The sequence below is a fragment of the Hibiscus syriacus genome, unplaced genomic scaffold (genome assembly GCF_006381635.1).
Source record: "Hibiscus syriacus cultivar Baekdansim isolate YM2019G1 unplaced genomic scaffold, ASM638163v2 tig00116939_pilon, whole genome shotgun sequence".
Taxonomy (NCBI): Eukaryota; Viridiplantae; Streptophyta; class Magnoliopsida; order Malvales; family Malvaceae; genus Hibiscus; species Hibiscus syriacus.
The window spans coordinates 2,183,467-2,202,652 of NW_024063477.1; the positions used below are offsets into that span (position 1 = coordinate 2,183,467).

The following is a 19,186-nucleotide window of genomic DNA, read 5'->3' on the forward strand; positions in this document are numbered from 1 at the left end:
TAAGTTTGAGTTATAAAATAGGACTCATCAAAATAACTCAAAATTTTTTTTACTCGAACAATCGAATGCTTACCCCTAACTGTTGATGTAATAATTTTTTATTTTTAATGATAACATGAAATTACCTTATGACAACACGTCAGCATTTCCGTTAATTTTTTAATAATGACTTATCAAAACAAAACCATAACACAATACTATGTATAATTTTTTTTTAAAAAAAAAGTAGATGATAAAACCATGAAAATAAGTAATAAATAAATACATAATTTACCATAAAAATTATAAACATTGCAAGGACAACATAGTTTTTTAATATGATAGGTTAATAATATAATATTTATTTAAAAAAAATTCAATCATTTAATAATAAATGTTAATATAAATTATAAATAATATATTTAAACTAAATCTTTAAAATAACAATTATATAAGTTGTTCAGCTCGTGCGAGGGACGGCGTAGTTACACGTGTATGAGAGGGACCATCTTTTCTTTGTATCATTTCCATAACGTTTCTTACTTGGAAGCAATGTTTGGATTCCTTTACCGAATGCCGACCACTGTCCGTCTCTATAAACAAGTCCCCATTCATCGGTTCTCTACGGACAAAATGGCTCGGGCAATCCAATACTTTGAGCTCAACACCGGATCTAAGATCCCTTCTGTTGGACTTGGAACTTGGCAGGCTTCTCCTGGCGTAGTTGGCGCTGCTGTTGCCACTGCCATCAAGGTTCTTTTTTTTATATACGTTTTTTTCTTTCTGGATGCTTTTCTAGGAACCGAAGTTCTCTGTGTGTGTTTGTGTTTTAATTTAGTTGTGGGTATTTAGTTTAAACCATGGAAATTTAAGTGATCCTGTTATCATTCTCTGCATGTAGCTTGGGTATCGGCATATTGATTGTGCTCAAGCCTATGGGAACGAACAAGAGGTAATGACTTTTGCTGCAATTCTTTTCTCCTGGATGAACATTTTTTAAAGCTAATTTTGCATTAAACTAGTTTATTTATTATGCTTTCTTGGGGGAGTCAATCATCTTAGTATCTGTTGCTGTTGAATTTATGTTGGGAAAGTTTTTTATGTCTTGATTTTGATGAATTCCCAATGATTTTGGTTGATCTAGATTGGTTCTGTTCTAAAGAAATTGTTTGAAGATGCTGTTGTGCGGCGTGAAGATCTTTGGATTACCTCCAAACTCTGGTTTGCCTCAATCTCGAAACTCCTTTCAACTGTTCTACTTATATCATACATGAAATCACTTCGAAATCAAATTCTTGAGTTACAAGTTAAAAAATCGTGTTCTCGTGGTACCGATGAATTAATACTTTCTGCAGGTGCACTAATCATGCACCAGAAGATGTTCCAGTGGCGTTAAATAGCACCTTGCAAGACTTGCAGCTGGACTATCTAGATCTCTATCTGGTATTTACCTTTTTTATCTTCCGTTTTGGCCTTACTAACATAAGCGAATTTCGTTGATCGGTTCTTAGTGAATTGATAATTTGATCGTTTAATGTTTGAAGATTCATTGGCCTGCTAGCATGAAAAAGGGAGCAGTTGGATTTAAGCCTGAGAACCTTACTCAACCCAACATACCCAGTACATGGAAAGCGATGGAAGCTCTATACAACTCGGCAAGGCTCGAGCTATTGGAGTAAGCAATTTCTCTTCAAAGAAGCTCGGAGATTTGCTGCAGGTAGCTTCTGTTCCTCCTGCTGTGCTGCAAGTGGAATGTCATCCTGTCTGGCAGCAGCCTGAGCTACATGCATTCTGTGAATCCAAGGAAATTCATATAACTGTGAGTGTACATGTTTCGATTACAAAAGCATCCAACGCTTTGTGATGTTTGAATTCACCTCAAACAACCATCATTGCCATTGTTTCAGGGATACTCACCATTGGGTTCCCCGGGCACCGGTACCGTGAAGAAAGAAGTCCTCAAGCATCCAGTGCTGAATATGGTTGCAGAGAAATTGGGCAAGTCCCCTGCTCAAGTTGCTCTACGTTGGGGGCTGCAAATGGGTCACAGCGTTTTGCCTAAGAGCACAAATGAAGAGAGGATCAAACAAAACTTCGATGTTTTCGATTGGTCCATACCTGAAGACTTGTTTGCCAAGTTTTCTGAAATAGAGCTGGTAAGTTAGTCATCCTTTGTTCGTGAAGCAACTTATTTACTGTATGATTCATAATATTAGGGTCTAGTTCGGCTTATCCATCGCTTGTTTTATGTCTTCCAGGAGAGGCTGATCAGAGGCAGCGGGTTCATACACGAAACATTTGGGGCATACAGGACCTTGGAAGAGTTATGGGATGGAGAGATCTAAACACACACCAAGACTATGACTTCTAAGCTATTATATGCCATTATATATGTAACTTTCCCCCTAAATGCTATTAAATGCTCTTGAAAAGCAGATTCATGCCGCTGCTAAATTTTAAAAACAAATGAAGTGCTTTTGCTATTCAAGTATATTATAATATTGGATGTCGTTATGTGGACTATAACTTTATGGTATGTGATAATATTAGAAATCCTTATTGACACCTGCAATCAACAAGCCTTTGAAACCAGGTATGAATAGTTATTACTGCAACTCATTAGTTAAGTATTTTTTATACAAGGTTCAGCTTCAGAAAATCTCTAATCTACATCTAGTAGAGATGGACCCCAAGATTTTATTTGGGGAACGAACTTATAAAACGTTAGGGGGGCGAAAATAGATCTTCAATAGAATATATAAAGAAAAAATTTAAAATATATGATAATTACATTCTTAATTGAGAAGTTTTTATTTGAGCAGGCCGGAAAACTTAAATACTTAATTGACCTTAATTAACAATTAATACCAAACCTTTTCAACCTGTTTTCACTTTCCCAACAAAATTCTTTCTTCTTGTCACTTTACACATTTGGAGATGTCATTCGGACACAATTCTTAGTCTTGTAATTGGATAACATGGATAAGGGTAATTTGATTATTAAAAGTTACAAAATAATCATTTGATAATAGAGTATTGTTTTGTTGAGTCTTTCGATTATGATTATTAATTTCGATTAGGATTATTAAAAATTACAAAATGGTGACCTGACTATTCATGTGTTCTAAGTTCGTCTTTTTTGGTTAAGAAGTTAACAGACGTTTGAGTTGGACGTTACATTTTTATTGGGACATGATAAAATTTGATTTCGGAACCGTATGAGTTGTATTTTGTTGATTGACTCTCCGTTTACATTATGTTTTCAAGTTAGTGCTTGAAACATTATGTTGTAAAGTCAATGCTTGAAAACAACGACATTACCAATAGACATCATTAAAATATATTTTTATTATATCATACTCAGCAGGTTAACATCTAGCTCAGACGACTGTCAATTTATTTTTCAACAAAAAAAGACGAGTTTGGAACATATGAATAGTTGAGTGACCGATTTTGTAACTTTTAATAATCGAAAGACTCAACAAAACATCCTCCTATAGTTGAAGGATCATTTTATAACTTTTAATAGTTGAATGATTCAACGAAACAACACCTTGTAGCTGGGGATCATTTGTGTATTTTACCCTACAAGAAAATGGGTAAAATGCAGCAGAGCTCACTTTTGTTTGAGTTTCTTCTTATTTTAATCTTCGAATTTGAAAAGTAATATATCAGATAGCCTCTATGATGAGACTTGCATGGAACTCCATTTATTAGATATGGTAAGAAAGAACAGAAGGATGAACAGAGGAAAATTCAGGCAAAAAATCTTTTTGCTTGGAATTGGTATTTTTGGGGCCACCATTTTCCCACAAACTATCTTGGTTCTGGGTAAAGCTCTCTCAATTTGAAACAAATATTCAGTTTTCATGGGTGTATATTTTCCCATAAACAAAGCTTTGTGGTGAGCTATCACACCTCACGCGTGTATGGAACCATCTTTTAAGCAACTTTCGCTCGTGAACAAAAAATATCGGAGTAATGTGAGTTTTCTACGTTATAAATTCACGTTTCACGTTAATAATGCGCATATAATTTTTATATACATATTTGTTTGAATTCGGAACTTTAATATTTCCTTCTACTATTAAAGTTGTTTAATGGTTTTAAAACTTTTACGTTTTACATAAGGGTGAATTACACAATTAACTACTAATATTTGAGTTAGATTTTGTTTTCCCCACTAAAGTTTTAAATGTAACAAATTGCTCACTAATATTATCAATTTGTAACAAATTGGTAACTAATGTATCGATTTATAACAAAATGGTCATTCTATCGTCATCTTTGTTAAATTGATGATGTGACAATTGTAGACACTCGTTTTTTGACCGGGATAAAAATATTATTATTATATACTTATTTTATTTACATTTTTTGCATATTACAAATCCCAGGCCCAAAACAAATACAAGACAAAACCCAAACTGCCAACTCAACTGTTGACCCGGTTCAGATCCAGATCCATATTCGACCCGAACTGGTCTAGAGTCGACCCGACCCGACTAGGGTTTTCATCTCTAGTTGCCAGCCGCCTTTGATCTTCACCGTTGGATCTGGACCCATCCAACGGTCCAGATTGCTCAAAGCCATCTAGGGTTTAAAACCCTAAAATATAAACATCCAGCCGCCGCCAGTCACGCTGTCGAGCCACCGCCGAGTCACTATCATCATTGTCACCGAAACCTGCCAAACAACAAGTCAAAGACAGCAAATCACCACAAATCCATCGAAAATCCAAAGTCAAAAGTAAATTAACCTAATCCCGAAAATTTAAGGACCTAATCCCATCTTAATCCCACCATAAAGCAAAGAGATTCGAATGATTTTCAAGAGGGGGTCTCGAACGGAAAAGATCGAGAGAAAAATATCAAGAGAAAAACCATTTGAATAAGGGGTTTCGATCGAGCAAAAAAACACAAGAGATATTCGAAAGAAAAACAAAATAAGAAGAGAGGATTCGAAAGGACAGAAGAAAAGCTTTCACCGTTGGTTCATCCGCCACCACCGTTGCTTCACCGGAGCCATAGTACCCAATCATCGAAGGTAAATCTTACCTAGAGAGCTTGAGTTCCATTTTAGGTTCTGAGGGGTGGTGGTTATTTTAATTTTTTGACTGTTTCGAAAAAAGGAAAAATAAGGGTTTCCTATATGTGCTTTGCTCCCCGTGACCACCGATCTACGGTGGTCGGGGAGCTACGATTATTTCCTCGGCGAGGAAGAACAAGCAGAAGAGATTGGAGGAGAGAAAGGGGAGAACGGCTGAGGGATTTAGCAAATAGAAAATAAGGGTTTCAAAACCCTTAATATATTATAAATACAAGATGAAACGGTGTCGTTTTGGGCCTTAGGGTTTCATGTTATCGACGCATGGGTGAATCACGTAACAAGGGTCTCTATTTTGTAAAAGTTGCATTATGGTCACTTAATGAATTAATTATCTCGAATTAGTTATTTATTTTATGATCTTTTTTAGTCCCTATTTGTTTGCTCTTATTTGTTTATATGTTCACACTAGGGCTGGTGATTTTACATAACATTCAGTTTAGTCACTAGAATTAGTTAATATCTAAAATGTGGTAATTTATATTTTGAGGCCTTAGGTTTATTTTTATTCGCATTTTGGCCCTTACTTATAATTTGATATTAAAATCTTAATGGTTTATTGTTTATTTAGTCTTAGTTTTTTTGTTTTTATTAAATTGAAATCCCGTGATTATGTTATGAAATTGGTATATTTTGCTTCCATTGTTATTACACATATGTACATATTATATTTACATATATAGATGTTTGTTACTTATTGTATACTTTTCATGTAAATTATTCGTATATGAGAATCATGTATAAGAAATAGACGAGTTAGCTTTTTCGATGAAGAATTGATAATTTTGATATTTTTTTGAGTTAAGAATTTTTCTAATTAATTAATTTGAATCAAATAATTAAATTTCAAGAAATGAATCATATTTTAACTTTATGTTCAATTCATGATTTCCACTATTACGACAATGTGTAAGCGACATAGTACCAATTTTGGGCGTTGTGGGGGTGCTAATCCTTCCCCACACGTAACCGACTCCCGAACCAATTTTAATTGAATCTTTGGTAAACACAGATCAGCTTTTTGTCTTTAAAAACTATTTTTCTTAAAATTGTTTTAAAAAGACATTTTTAGGTATTCGACCTACCTAACTCAAAGGTCAATGGCGACTCTATTCAAATTAATCCAAAATCACCAATTTTTTCAAATTAAAGTCATAACTGTTTTTAAAATAATAAATAATTGTTCCACCTAAAAATGGTTATGACAACTTGACGACTCTGCTGGGGACTTTTTAGATAGTCAAGCTGTAAATCGTTTACACATTGTCGTTGTGATGAAAATTATGAGTTTGAGTTTTTAGTTAATTTATGATTCATTTATTGAAGTTTGTAATTGCTTCATTTTTTGTTATACTAGCATTTTGTTTTTTGCTTTCAGATCTGTCCAAGTTTTTGTCGAGTGGTTTCGTTTTCCTTTTGAGTCAAAGGGTTGAATGTTCCTCCTCACACACATCACGGGCATCTGCATAACATAAACTCTATACCCGAGCTCTGAACCCTTTCTAAGTGGGGGTGAAAGCGACGTCTTCGTGAGAATTTATTCTCCGCATAGGTCTAGCAAGTAACCTTCGGGATTCATATACCTTATGTCTTCGTGTGAATTTATTCTCCGCATAGAAATAAGGGAATGTATCCTCTCAAATTGAACTCGTTCCGCTCGAAACCTGTAATGGGTGAGGATCGAGGGTTTGACAGCCCAAGGGGCACTGACATCAAGGATAATTCGAGTACCTTTTTCCTCATAGAGCCGAAACAATGCATATAGTGAACCGTAGAACGGTCACCATAGGTATAATTATACCGAACCTCTATCCGTCAGTAGGTAGCCAAATTAAGTGTACACAAAGGAGGAACATTTCTGAACCTTTCATTTTGTTTTAAATTTTGTTGAATGAAAACATGCGAACTAGATATCATGCGGTTATGATTAATTTCTTGAAAATCATTTGGGTAGATAGCATGTCCGGGTATGAATGTTATTAATTAAAGCATGTTCGAGTAGATATCATGACTGGGTAGGTATTATCTTCATCTTTGAATGACATTTTATCTGTAGCAATTGTCTTACCTGTAAAATTGATCTTTTTTTTATTTGAGTACACTAATTTCTTTCGTTTGTGTCATTTTTCATCTTTCTTTGCATTGCATTACATCATTCAAGAGAGGTGTTGATCCAAAAAAATGTGTTCACTAAACATATATAATTTGCATTAATGAACAAAGAGGTTATAATATAAGAGGTGAAAACACAAGAGTGGCCATAGTCAGAAAAGACTCAGAAAGAAAATAGAGACAGTAGACAAGGCGACTATGTGTCATATTCAATCCAGAAGACGTGAGGCCCACAATCGAAGAGCATACCACTCTACTGCATTGTGAAGGACTCAGAATAGACCGGGTTTACATCAAGTATATCAAAAGTCAACTTTTCAAAAATAGATTGACAAAGGTTGTAGGGGCAAGATTAAGGTTAATGATCTGGAGAGTCCGTTCAAAGACAACAAGAACAAGATAGAAAAGCGATAGTTGAAATTGGATGTCATTGCTGATAAATTCAAGAAACATGCAAATGAACTTCACGTAGCTCTTATCAATGGAGGTTTCTAGTGGCGTTTCCGTTAAATAACATGTTCAGCAAAGGATGAAAGCCAGAGATGCAATCATTCGATACTTCTAGGAACATGTACAAAAAGCAGCTCGTCACTTGTACAGTTTAGCTAGAGAAGCTAGAACAGTTCGACAGGGTAGTTAACCTATATCAAACGAAGGCAGAAGACTATTCAAACTGTCAGAAGCTATTGGAGGGTTTTTATCTCTTAAGAAAATAACACTTTTGTCCCAATAAGGATTATTTATAATAACATACATGTTTTCGGATCAATGCCTCGAACATTTCATGCATCATTACATTTTGCATAGTATTTATTTAAGCATTTTTACATGCATTAATCATACCTTGTGGGAAACCTTGAAGAGTTGCTTCTAATTGTAACTGCATTCATACATTACTGAAGATGGAAACAAAGTTTGACCAATTGAAGAAAGAACCTGAAGATAATTTGCGGAAGATGCAAACAGAGTGGGAATCCAAAATAGAGCAGGCGCAAAAGACCACCATGGATCGTATCTTGCAAAACCAAGATGATCTGGTTAATCAAATTGTAGCAAAAATGGTTGAGCTCAACCAGGAAAGAAGCAAAGTGAAAATTTCCTTGACCCATTAAACCTCTGAATGTGTGAATGCACAGACTAGTTCACAACTACTCATTTCGCCCGACAAACTTCCAAGCTATCTATTGGGCTTCTCTACCAGTAAAACTCGAGCCACTGTGTTAAATCCTCGGGATAATTCTACTGATCAAAATATCTCAAATCCTGATGAGATGAAAAGATCCATGAAGGAGATTTCAGCACGTGTTAATGGAATCGAAAAACTCCAAGAGCAACTTGTCAAGATTCAGCAAGAAATGAATGATCAAGCAAAGAAGTTTCAGGACGAGTCAAGGGAACATATGTCTAAATTGATGTACATGATTCATGGAGAGAAGCCACCAGAGGATCCCGCTATAGAGGCTTTCAATGAGACTTTGAATGTTGCTTGTGCGGTCAATATGATAACAGTATATAATTTACAACATGCTGAGAAATATTGTAATCAAAGTCAATTCCAACAATTGGGTATGATTCTAGAAAATGTGATAGATATCAAGCTAGGAAAATCCACAATTGAGGGTGAAACTTTTAACACAAAAGTTGAATCTGACTCAAAGAAGAGAGGCATAGAAAAAGTTCAAATGCAGTCAAGAAGGCTAAAAAGAATAAGAATAAAAAGAATAAGATACCTCTTATTCAAATTCCAAGATCATATTCAGAATTGTTACCATTTCTCTTTGAAAGTGGCCTTCTAACACCTGTTCCTCCAAATTCTAATACTTATTGGCATCTATATTGGCAAGGTGTTAAAAATTCATGCAGTTATAATCTTGGAGATTTTAGTCACTCTACAGAAAGTTGTGTGGCTATGAGATTAAAGGTTCAAAACCTCATCGTGGAGGATTGTTATGCTTTGAAGATGGAAAACCTAAACTTCCCAGAGGATTAAAACTTATCAATGAGGGGAGATTTACAGACCAATGTTTCCCACAAGACATTTGTCCAAAGTTGAACCTTCAAAATGAATATCTCAATGATCCTTCAGTAAGTCTTCAGGGTGATCATAATAGTGGCAAAGAGGAAATGAAGTCAAATGAATCTCTACTCAGTTTTCCTTTATCTTCATACAACAAAATATATATTACAAGTTGCTCGAGGTCCAATTGATTATTCCACGAATGATCGGAGTTGGTATAATGAGAAAGTTTCTTGTGAATATCATGTCGGAGCCCGAGGACACTCCATCAGGAATTGTGGTCATTTCAAACGACGAGTCTGAGATTTTTTTTGGCTCATGGAGTTATAGAGGTGGATGTCAACAATCAGTCGGTTTTAATCAAACAATTGGGAGTCGGGCCCCGGAATGGAGTTGATAGGGTCAAAACAAATGAAGAACATATAGAAGAATACCTGAAGAAAGGAAAAAGAAAAATCCAAGTGGGGCAAATTTAAAGTATTTAACTCTCGAGATTTCTTTGATGCTAAAAAAGAAGAAGGAAACGGGGAAAGATGAAAAGGAAATTAAAAGAGATGTAATTCGAGATTGGCCTTAAAAGATGTCCTGGAAAAATACGACTCTCAAGTTTTTTCAAGTGCCCATTTTTGACTTATTATCCCCTTTAATCAAGAGTCAATATCTCACCCCAAGGCCATTAAGAATGAAGACTAGCCCTTCTGCTTATGACTATGACCCGAAAAGTTTTTTCAAGTGCCCATTTCTGACTTGTCATCTGGGGGCATTGGGACATCCTACTGACAAGTGTATACCATTAATGTATGAAAATAGAAAAGCTCTTTGACAAGGGAGTCCTGACACGAGAAATAATCGAGAAATGGGGATTAAATGGAGGTAAAGACCCTATTCTAATTAGACACCCAACATTCAATGTGTAATTGGGGCATTCTGATCAGGAGTCGGCTGGGGCATCCATCAGAAGTATGTGTTAGAAGCGAACAGAATGGGGCAACTAGCACATGAGATTTCAAAACTAATTGGTTTCTACCTCTATTTATGATGTTCAATGATGATCATAATCTTTTTAGATGTAATGGTTAAGTGGGTAAATTTAGTTTAGGTCAGTTACTTGGGAATTGAACTCTAACAATGAGATTTTCTGACCTTCAACAAACACCTAGACTATAACAGGTTCTCCTCAGCGAGCTTAAGAAATAGAATATGTTTACCCAAAAAAATATAATATATATATAATAAAGCTGAGCTATTCTGCTAAGGCAATTGGTTATAGAGGAAACTCGAAAGCCATGGCTTTATGAATAGATCATATTCAAACCATGACATTGATTAGGTACCTGGCAATTTGGTGTATGTTCCACTGTGATTGTCAAGTCAAAGACTTTGTGACGACATGAATCCTTCAACTAGCCTGATAAAGGTGATTATAATATATATACAATAAAGCTTGAGTTGTCCCTCTAGAGTAATTGGTTAAATGCCCTAACTTTATGGATAAGATTCAGCTAGCCAGATAATGGAAAATTAAATCTAATTTACTAAATAAGGAGTTTCCGTGAATATGGACTAAGGGAGTTGAGGAACACCTATTATAGTCAAACTCACACAAGCACTCAGAAATCTTATTTTTAGACCGATATTTCTGCACTACCTTGACTAGGTGAGTCTATGAAGCTTGAACAAATGAAAGATTTTATAGAACTGAAACATAAGTGTTCTGAAAGGTCTAGATATTGATTATGCTAGTTGCGTCATTTTTTGGCCTCCGATTAAAATGATAAACCAAGAAAGAGGGGCAAGCCATGATCAAATTGGGGATACAAACCTTAGAATTTAGGTAGCCCACCTCTAAACCAACTTTTCGATCTTGATATTTGTCAAAGATTTGCAGTTATCAAAGATTAAAAGAGCATGTGATTCTTTTGATATCCTATGAACTCTTGTTTTATGATTTGCTTCAATTTGAAACCTAGAATGAGACAATATTTTTCAAAATTCCTTTTGATGTGTTTAAAAATTTTGAAAATTCAAAGGAAGAAAAAATTTTCAAACAAGATAAGTTCTTTGGAAGTATGTCTTGAAAATCATCGAATATCTCTCCGCAGCTCAAGATCGAAGCTGGGGCAAGAAAATTCAAAATTTGATAGGGCAAAATTTGATGGGGCAAGAAAATAAATTGTCTTAGGTTGAGATTTGTAAGAGTACACCATGGTGGAAATGAAGACAAACTAAGACAAGGATAAAATGAAGAGTGCTCACGTAACCATTCCCCTCACAGATCAACGTCAACATCGGATTTAAGCATGTCAAAGAATTCAAGATCAAGAATCAGAAATTCAAGATTCCAGAATCAATAGTCATCAAGACTGAAAACCAGAGATTGAGATCTCTCTCCAAATCCTAAAATAACATATTTCGCATATACATTTTAGGCATACATAAGAGCATTGCACCAATAGCATCGCATATGTGTATAATTTTGCAGATTCATGCTAGAGTCAATTTCAACTTCACAACGAAAGATATTGGACTCGAAGCAACACAACACAAGATTGGATTTCAACTTCAGGGCGAATGATATCCAACTTAAAGTCAATTCGATGAAGCAGATTGAATTTCAACATCACAACGAAGGATATCCAACTCAAAACCAATTTGGTGAAACAACCCTTGGATTTCAACTTCACGACGAAGGATATCCAATTCAAAGCTCAACTTTACGAAGAATGAGCCATCCACGATTTCAACTTCACGACGAAGGATATCATGGCCACAAGCAGTAATATAACCCTTGGATTTTAACTTCACGACGAAGGATATCCAATTCAAAGCTCAACTTCACAACGAATGAGCCATCCACGATTTCAACTTCACGACAAAGGATATCGTGCCCACAAGCAGCAATGCAACCCTTGGATTTCAACTTCACGATGAAGGATATCCAATTCCAAGCTCAAGTTCACAACGAATGAGCCATCCACGATTTTAACTTCACGACAAAGGATATTGTGCCCAATGGATCGACTTAGTGTCACAATAATTTGTCATCCACAGACCAGATCTCCTCATCACATAGGAGTCATGTCAACCTTAGATAACCAGTCTTCCTCATCACGTAGGAATGGTGTTATCATCCCTAACAATGGCCTACCGTCCTCATCATGTAGGAGTCGTGTAATTCCTCGACCAAATCTCCTCATCACGTAGGAACCGTGTCAACCTTAGATAACTAGTCTTCCTCATTACGTAGGTACCATGTTATCATCCTTAGACGACCCGAACTCTTCATCACGTATGAGCAGTGTCATCCTCCAAAGCAAACACTATCAAGTCTCAAAACAAAAAAAATGGATCGGACAAAAACTGATTGTCTTTTTCATCTTTGCCCGATTCTTGTTAACACAAGAATGTGTAAAGAGGGGCAACTGTAGACACATGTTTTTTAACCGGGATAAAAATATTATTATTATTATTATTATATACTTATTTATATTTTTTGCAGATTACAAATCCCAGGCCCAAAAAAAATACAAGACAAAGCTCAAGCTGCCAACCCAACTGTTGACTCGGTTCAGATCCGGATCCATATCCGATCCGGTCTAGAGTCGACCCGACCCTACTAGGGTTTTTATCTCTAGTTGTCAGTCGCCTTTGATCTTCATCGTTGGATCTGGACCCATCTAACGGTCCAGATCACTCAAAGCCATCTAGGGTTTAAAACCCTAAAATATCAACATTCAGCCGCTGTCGAGCCACCACCGAGTCGTTATCATCGTTGTCACCGAAACCTGCTAAACAACAAGTCAAAGACAGCAAATCACCACAAATCCACCGAAAATCCAAATTCAAAAGTAAATTAACCTAATCCCGAAAATTTCGGGACTTAATCACATCTTAATCTCACCATAAAGCAAAGAGATTCGAATGGTTTTCAGGAGGGGGTCTCGAACGAAAAAGATCGAGAGAAAAATATCAAGAGAAAAACCATTCGAATAAGGGTTTTTGATCGAGCAAAAAAACACAAGAGATATTTGAAAGAAAAATAAAATAAGAAGAGAGGATTCGAAAGGACAAAAGAAAAGCTCTCACCGTTGGTTCATCCGCCACAACCGTTGCTTCACCGGAGCCATAGAACCAGGTCATCGATGGTAAATCTTACCTAGGGAGCTTGAGTTCTATTTTTAGGTTCTGAGGGGTGGTGGTTAGTTTTAATTTTTTTTATTGTTTCAAAAAAAGGAAAAATAAGGGTTTTCTACAGGTGCTTTGCTCCCCGTGACCACCGATCTACGGTGGTCGAGGAGCTGTAATTATTTCCTCGGTGAGAAAGTACAAGCACAAGAGATGGGAGGAGAGAAATGGGAGAACGACAGAGGGATTTAGCAAATGGAAAATAAGGGTTTCAAAACCCTTAATGTAGTATAAATACAAGATGAAACGGTGTCGTTTTGGGCCTTAGGGTTTCATGTTATCGACGTATGGGTGAATCACGTAACAAGGGTCTCTATTTTGTAAAAGTTGTATTATGGTCACTTAATGAATTAATTATCTCGAATTAGTTATTTATTTTATGATCTGTTTTAGTCCCTATTTGTTTGCTCTTATTTGTTTATATGTTCACACTAGGGCTGGTGATTTTACATAACATTCAGTTTAGTCACTAGAATTAGTTAATATCTAAAATGTGGTAATTTATATTTTGAGGCCTTACGTTTATTTTTATTCGCATTTTGGCCCTTATTTATAATTTGATATTAAAACTTAATGGTTTATTGTTTATTTAGTCTTAGTTATTTTGTTTTTATTAAATTGAAACCCCGTGATTATGTCATGAAATTGTGTATATTTGCTTCCATTGTTATTACACATATGTACATATTATATTTACATATATATGTTTTGTTACTTATTTGTATACTTTTCATGTAAATTATTCGTATATGAGAATCATGTATAAGAAATAGACGAGTTAGCTTTTTCGATGAAGAATTGATAATTTTGAAATTTTTTTGAGTTAAAGAATTTTTTCTAATTAATTAATTTGAAGCAAATTAATTAAATTTCAAGAAATGAATCATATTTTAAATTTATGTTCAATTCATGATTTCCACTATTACGACAATGTGTAAGCGACACAGTACTAATTTTGGGCGCTGTGGGGGTGTTAATCCTTCCCCACGCTTAACCGACTCCCGAACCAATTTTAATCGAATCTTTGGTAAACACATATCATTTTTTTGTCTTTAAAAATGATTTTTCTTAAAATTGTTTTAAAAAGACATTTTTAGGTATTCGACCAACCTAACTCAAAGGTCGATGACGACTCTATTCAAATTAATCCAAAATCACCAATTTTTTCAAATTAAAGTCGTAACTGTTTTAAAACAATAAATAATTATTTCACCTAAAAATGGTTATGACAACAATACTAACAAAAAGGTTAATATTTAATTTTAGTCCTAAACTACTGTTAAAATATCAAATAGATTCTTGAACAATGATTTTATATCTACTTTACTCGAAAATTTTTCTATTTTCTAGTTTTTTTCAAACACTCCACCATCTCCTCTATATTCAAGTGAATCACCCATCATGCAGCACCAACAACGACGACCGCAGAACCTTCACTAGCCTACTCCACGATAGCAATATGTTGGGAAATAAACGAGAATGAGTAATTTCCCTATAACCAGATTAGTGAGAATGCGAAATAAAAGCGGAAAAAATAATACTCGAAATTGATAACGGAGTTCAATCAATTTTGCCTACGTCTCCGGACTTCCGCAGATCTTTTACTAATGAGAGAAATTTTACAGGTATTTACAAAACACTCACAACTCACAAGAAAACTCTCTACACTCTTTAGTAGTGGAAGAAAGAAATGATTTTGGGATAATTTTGAAGCTAAATGGACTATGATATTTATAATTGAAGCTTAAGCATTAATCTTATAAATACTCTAAAATCCAGTGACTAATTATAATTATTCCATTACTATTTTTCAACAAATAACTTTCGGTGCACTGAAAGCCACCAAATTTGCAGTCTATTTTGACAATTCAGTTGTTAACCTTTTTTGACTTTTAACACAATGTGGGACCACCAACGACCAAACCGGTTAGACGTTAAAGATTTTGTGTTTAAATATGGAAAAGCAGCAGCAAAGACACTACATATCATGGTTTTCAGAACCGGACCGGTTAGTGAACCGGACGACGTCATAATTATTTAAAAAATTAAATAAAAATACCAATAAATATAATTATATAACTATAATTAAAAAATAAATTTGGGGCTAAAAGATCATAACAAAATGATATTGTTTGGTTTAATTTTTTTAAAAAAAACAATCCCACATGACTAAGAAACATAGAAGATCATCCCAACTAACTTCTATAAATAATAGAGGTAATTTGACATTCAAAATCATGGAGTCTTTTGGTAAGCATTGAGTGAACTATTATTTCACTTCAATTAAGCTCGAATTTTAGGCTTCAATCGAGCTTCTAAATTTTTTTTGAGTTCAAGTCTTTTCGAGTTCGAGTTTTAATATTATATTTCGAGTTCGAGTTAAACTTCATAATTTTTAGCTCGTGAGTTTGAATCGAGTTGAGCTTACTTTTAAATTTTTCAAGTTCAAGTCGAGCTCAGCAATACTCGAGTTTGACTTGGCTCGTTTAACAAACGACTCGTTTGGTTTAATTTAAAAAAAAAACAAAATTGGCGGTTTTTTTTTCGGTTTTCAGCCGTCTGGTTTGAACGGTTTAGCGGTTCTGGCCGGTTCACTAGTAGTGGTTCAACCGGTCTATATTGAACCGGACTAGGCAACGGTTCCCGGTTGAACCGGTTGAACCGGACGGTCCGGTTTTCAAAACAATGCTAGATATATATATATGTAGTTGCCACCTTAGCTCCATACATAGTTCGCATCAACACCTCTCTGCTTTATGGTTATCCACGCCATCTTTGCTTTTAAATTCTAAATGGTTCTTCCCCTCAATATTAGAAGAAACATCCACGTTATTTCTATATCAAATGAATTCATTCTTACCTAAAATTCCAAGAAAACACTAAAACCACATATTCAAACAACCAGTTTCGTTGTTGATGGTTCTACTTTGCTGTCGTGGAGTAGGCTGGTGAAGTGCTGCGTGAAGGGTGGTGTGAATATCGGGGAGGTGGGGAGGTGGTGGGGTGTTCGGAAAAAATGGGAACTTAGAAAGTTTTGGGGGTAAATTAGATATAAAATTATTGTTCAATGACCTATTTGATGATTAAACGAATAATGATGTTTTAGCAAACCCACTGTTTTAATGCAGCGTGGACGCCGACATATCGATTGTTCTCCGATCTATGCGAACCAAAAGGGGGTAATTTGTGAAACAAACTTCATTATTCATTGGTTTGCCATCTCAAGTGGCACTCATGTTTTCGAGTTCCATGTAGCTACATGCCTTGATTTGCTCATGTAGATTGGTTCTGTTATGTAGAAGCTCTTTAAAGATCGTGTGGTGAAACGTGAAGAGCTTTGGATCACCTCCAAGCTATGGTTTGTCCCAATTTTGATATCCTTTTCAAGTGTTTTTTAGCCTGAGTTTACTGTATTTTCTTCAGGAACACTAATCATGAACCGGAAGATGTAGTGGAGGGATTGAATGATACCTTGCAAGACCTGCAACTGGACTATGTAGATCTCTATCTATTAGGTATAACTAAAGGCAGCCATGTTTTCAATTTCGATCGAAAAACTAATTTTGTAATAGTTTTCTTACCGAAAATGGCGATTCTTGAACATTGGATGATTCATTGGCCTGTCAGGATTTGAAAGGGAGCACTTGGCATTAACAAAAGAACCTAACGCAACCTGACATACTGACAACATGGAGGCAGTGGAGGCACTCATGACACCGGAAAGGTTCAAGCTATCGGAGTATGCAATTTCTCTTCCAAGAAGCTTGGAGATCTGTTAAAGGTGGCTTGCATTCCTCCTGTGATTCAAGTCGAATGTTATCCCGTATGGCAGCAGCCCATGCTACATGCATTATGCAAATCCAAGGGAATTCATTTAACCGTTAGTATGAAGCCATGAATGCATAGAAATATCTAGTAATTTCATTTTATGAATGCATCTATGATTGATCAAAAGCAACCAACTCAATACGAAGTTCGGGTTCTGTTAGGAACTCAGTAGCAAAGAGCAATGAAATATGAAACGGAATTGAATGTAATAAAGAAGATAATAGATTCAAGGAAAATATCCAGTTTATGGTTTTTCGATAGCCCCTTTTGTTTACAAACAATTTATTAAATAGTAATCCTCATAACCGATTCCATAGCAAACAAAATCAGTTAAGGTTGTTGGATCTATCCTTTCCCTCACTCCTCTACGTGGCTGCGTTTGTGCATCATCCGCCAGCTGTGCATTCTCACGCTGACTCACCTCTTGCTTATGAGATCCAATGGCAGTATGGTCAATAGAATCTTGCACCATAACATTACCCCCTCTTCAATTGGAACCTTGTCCTTAAGGTTCGAGTGGACTTCCTGATCGTCATAATTGTCGAGTAGAAGGGGTAACGATGTAACCTGTTGCATTGGTTGGCCCCGGCAAGGTTTAAGTTGTGAAATGTGAAAGACAGGGTGGATTCGCGCGGAGTCTGTAAGTTTCAATTTATATGCTACTGCTCCCACCTTCTCCTCCACTTGATATGGTCCATAAAAACGTGGACTGAGCTTTTGTTGTCTTCTCAACCGAATAAATAATTGTCGATATGGTTGAAGTTCTACAAAAGCCCAACTTACTATTTCCAACTCCAATTCCTTTCGATGTTAATGTGCCTGATTCTTCATTCTGAGCTGAGCTTGCACCAAATTTTTCTTTAACACTCGAAGTATCTCATCTCAGTCCTGGAGAGCATGGTTAACCAGTTCATTTCTTGAAGCACCTTCTAAATAATCTAGCATAATGGGCGGGTCTCGGCCATACAATGCTTTAAACGGTGTCATGCCTGCTGAGCTTTGATATGATGTGTTATACCAGTATTCTGCCCAAGGCAGATATTGTTCCCATTTACTTGGATCTTCATCTACTATACATCTTAAGTACATCTCCAAGCATCTGTTTAGAGCTTCCGTTTGTCCATCCGTCTGGGGGTGGTATGCAAAACTCATGCATAGTTTTGTACCTTGAAGTTGTGTCATCTCAGTCCAAACGTCACAAGTGAAGATCACTAACCAAAGATTTAGGAATTCCATGTAGCTTCACTACTCCTTGGACCAACACCATTGCTACTGTTTTGCTATCAAACTTCCTCGGTAGTGAAAACAAAATGAGCATAATTTGAAAGACAATCGACTACCACTAAAATGGTTTCTTTCCTATTAGATTTAGGCAACCCGACAATGAAATCTAGGGATAAATCCTCAAAAACTTGTTCAGGTATAGGAAGTGGTTGTAAAAGTCCAGCAGGTTTCAAATTTCACTCTTCATACGTTGACAAGTCTGGCAATTCTTCACAAAATTTCTCTGCAACTCTATGGTACGTGCGGTTTATACCTGCATGTCCTCCCGTTTTAGAATCATGAAACTCTCTCATCAACAAAGTCCTAAGTGCAATTTCATTTGGAACTATAATGCGCCCTTTGAACACTGTTAACCCTTCTTGCTCTTTGTCGTCTCCATGATTCAATTGATTTTCCTTAAGTGAAGATCTCAATTGGCTCAATTCTGGATCCAAAACACTGAATGCTTGTATCTTCGAGTACAGAAAACACAGGTCGGGATAAGGCCATGCAGCTCCCTTCCATTTCTCTAAACAAAGTATCAGTCACCTCATTCATTTTTCCTGGCTTATATCTGATTTCAAAATCATACCCGATCAACTTTGATAACCATTTCTGCTGTTCAGGGGTCTGAATTGTTTGTTGATTTAACTCCCTCAGTGATCTCTGGTCATTGGTGATCACAAATTTCCTTCT

The 19,186-nt window shown here is 35.8% G+C and overlaps 2 pseudogenes; both read left to right on the top strand.

The window, feature by feature from the left end:
* Nucleotides 1-523: 523 nt before the first annotated feature.
* Nucleotides 524-2,401, top strand: LOC120188224 (annotated as a pseudogene).
* Nucleotides 2,402-8,099: 5,698 nt separating this feature from the next.
* The window catches only part of LOC120188263, a 35,104-nt pseudogene continuing 24,017 nt past the window's right edge, over nucleotides 8,100-19,186 (top strand).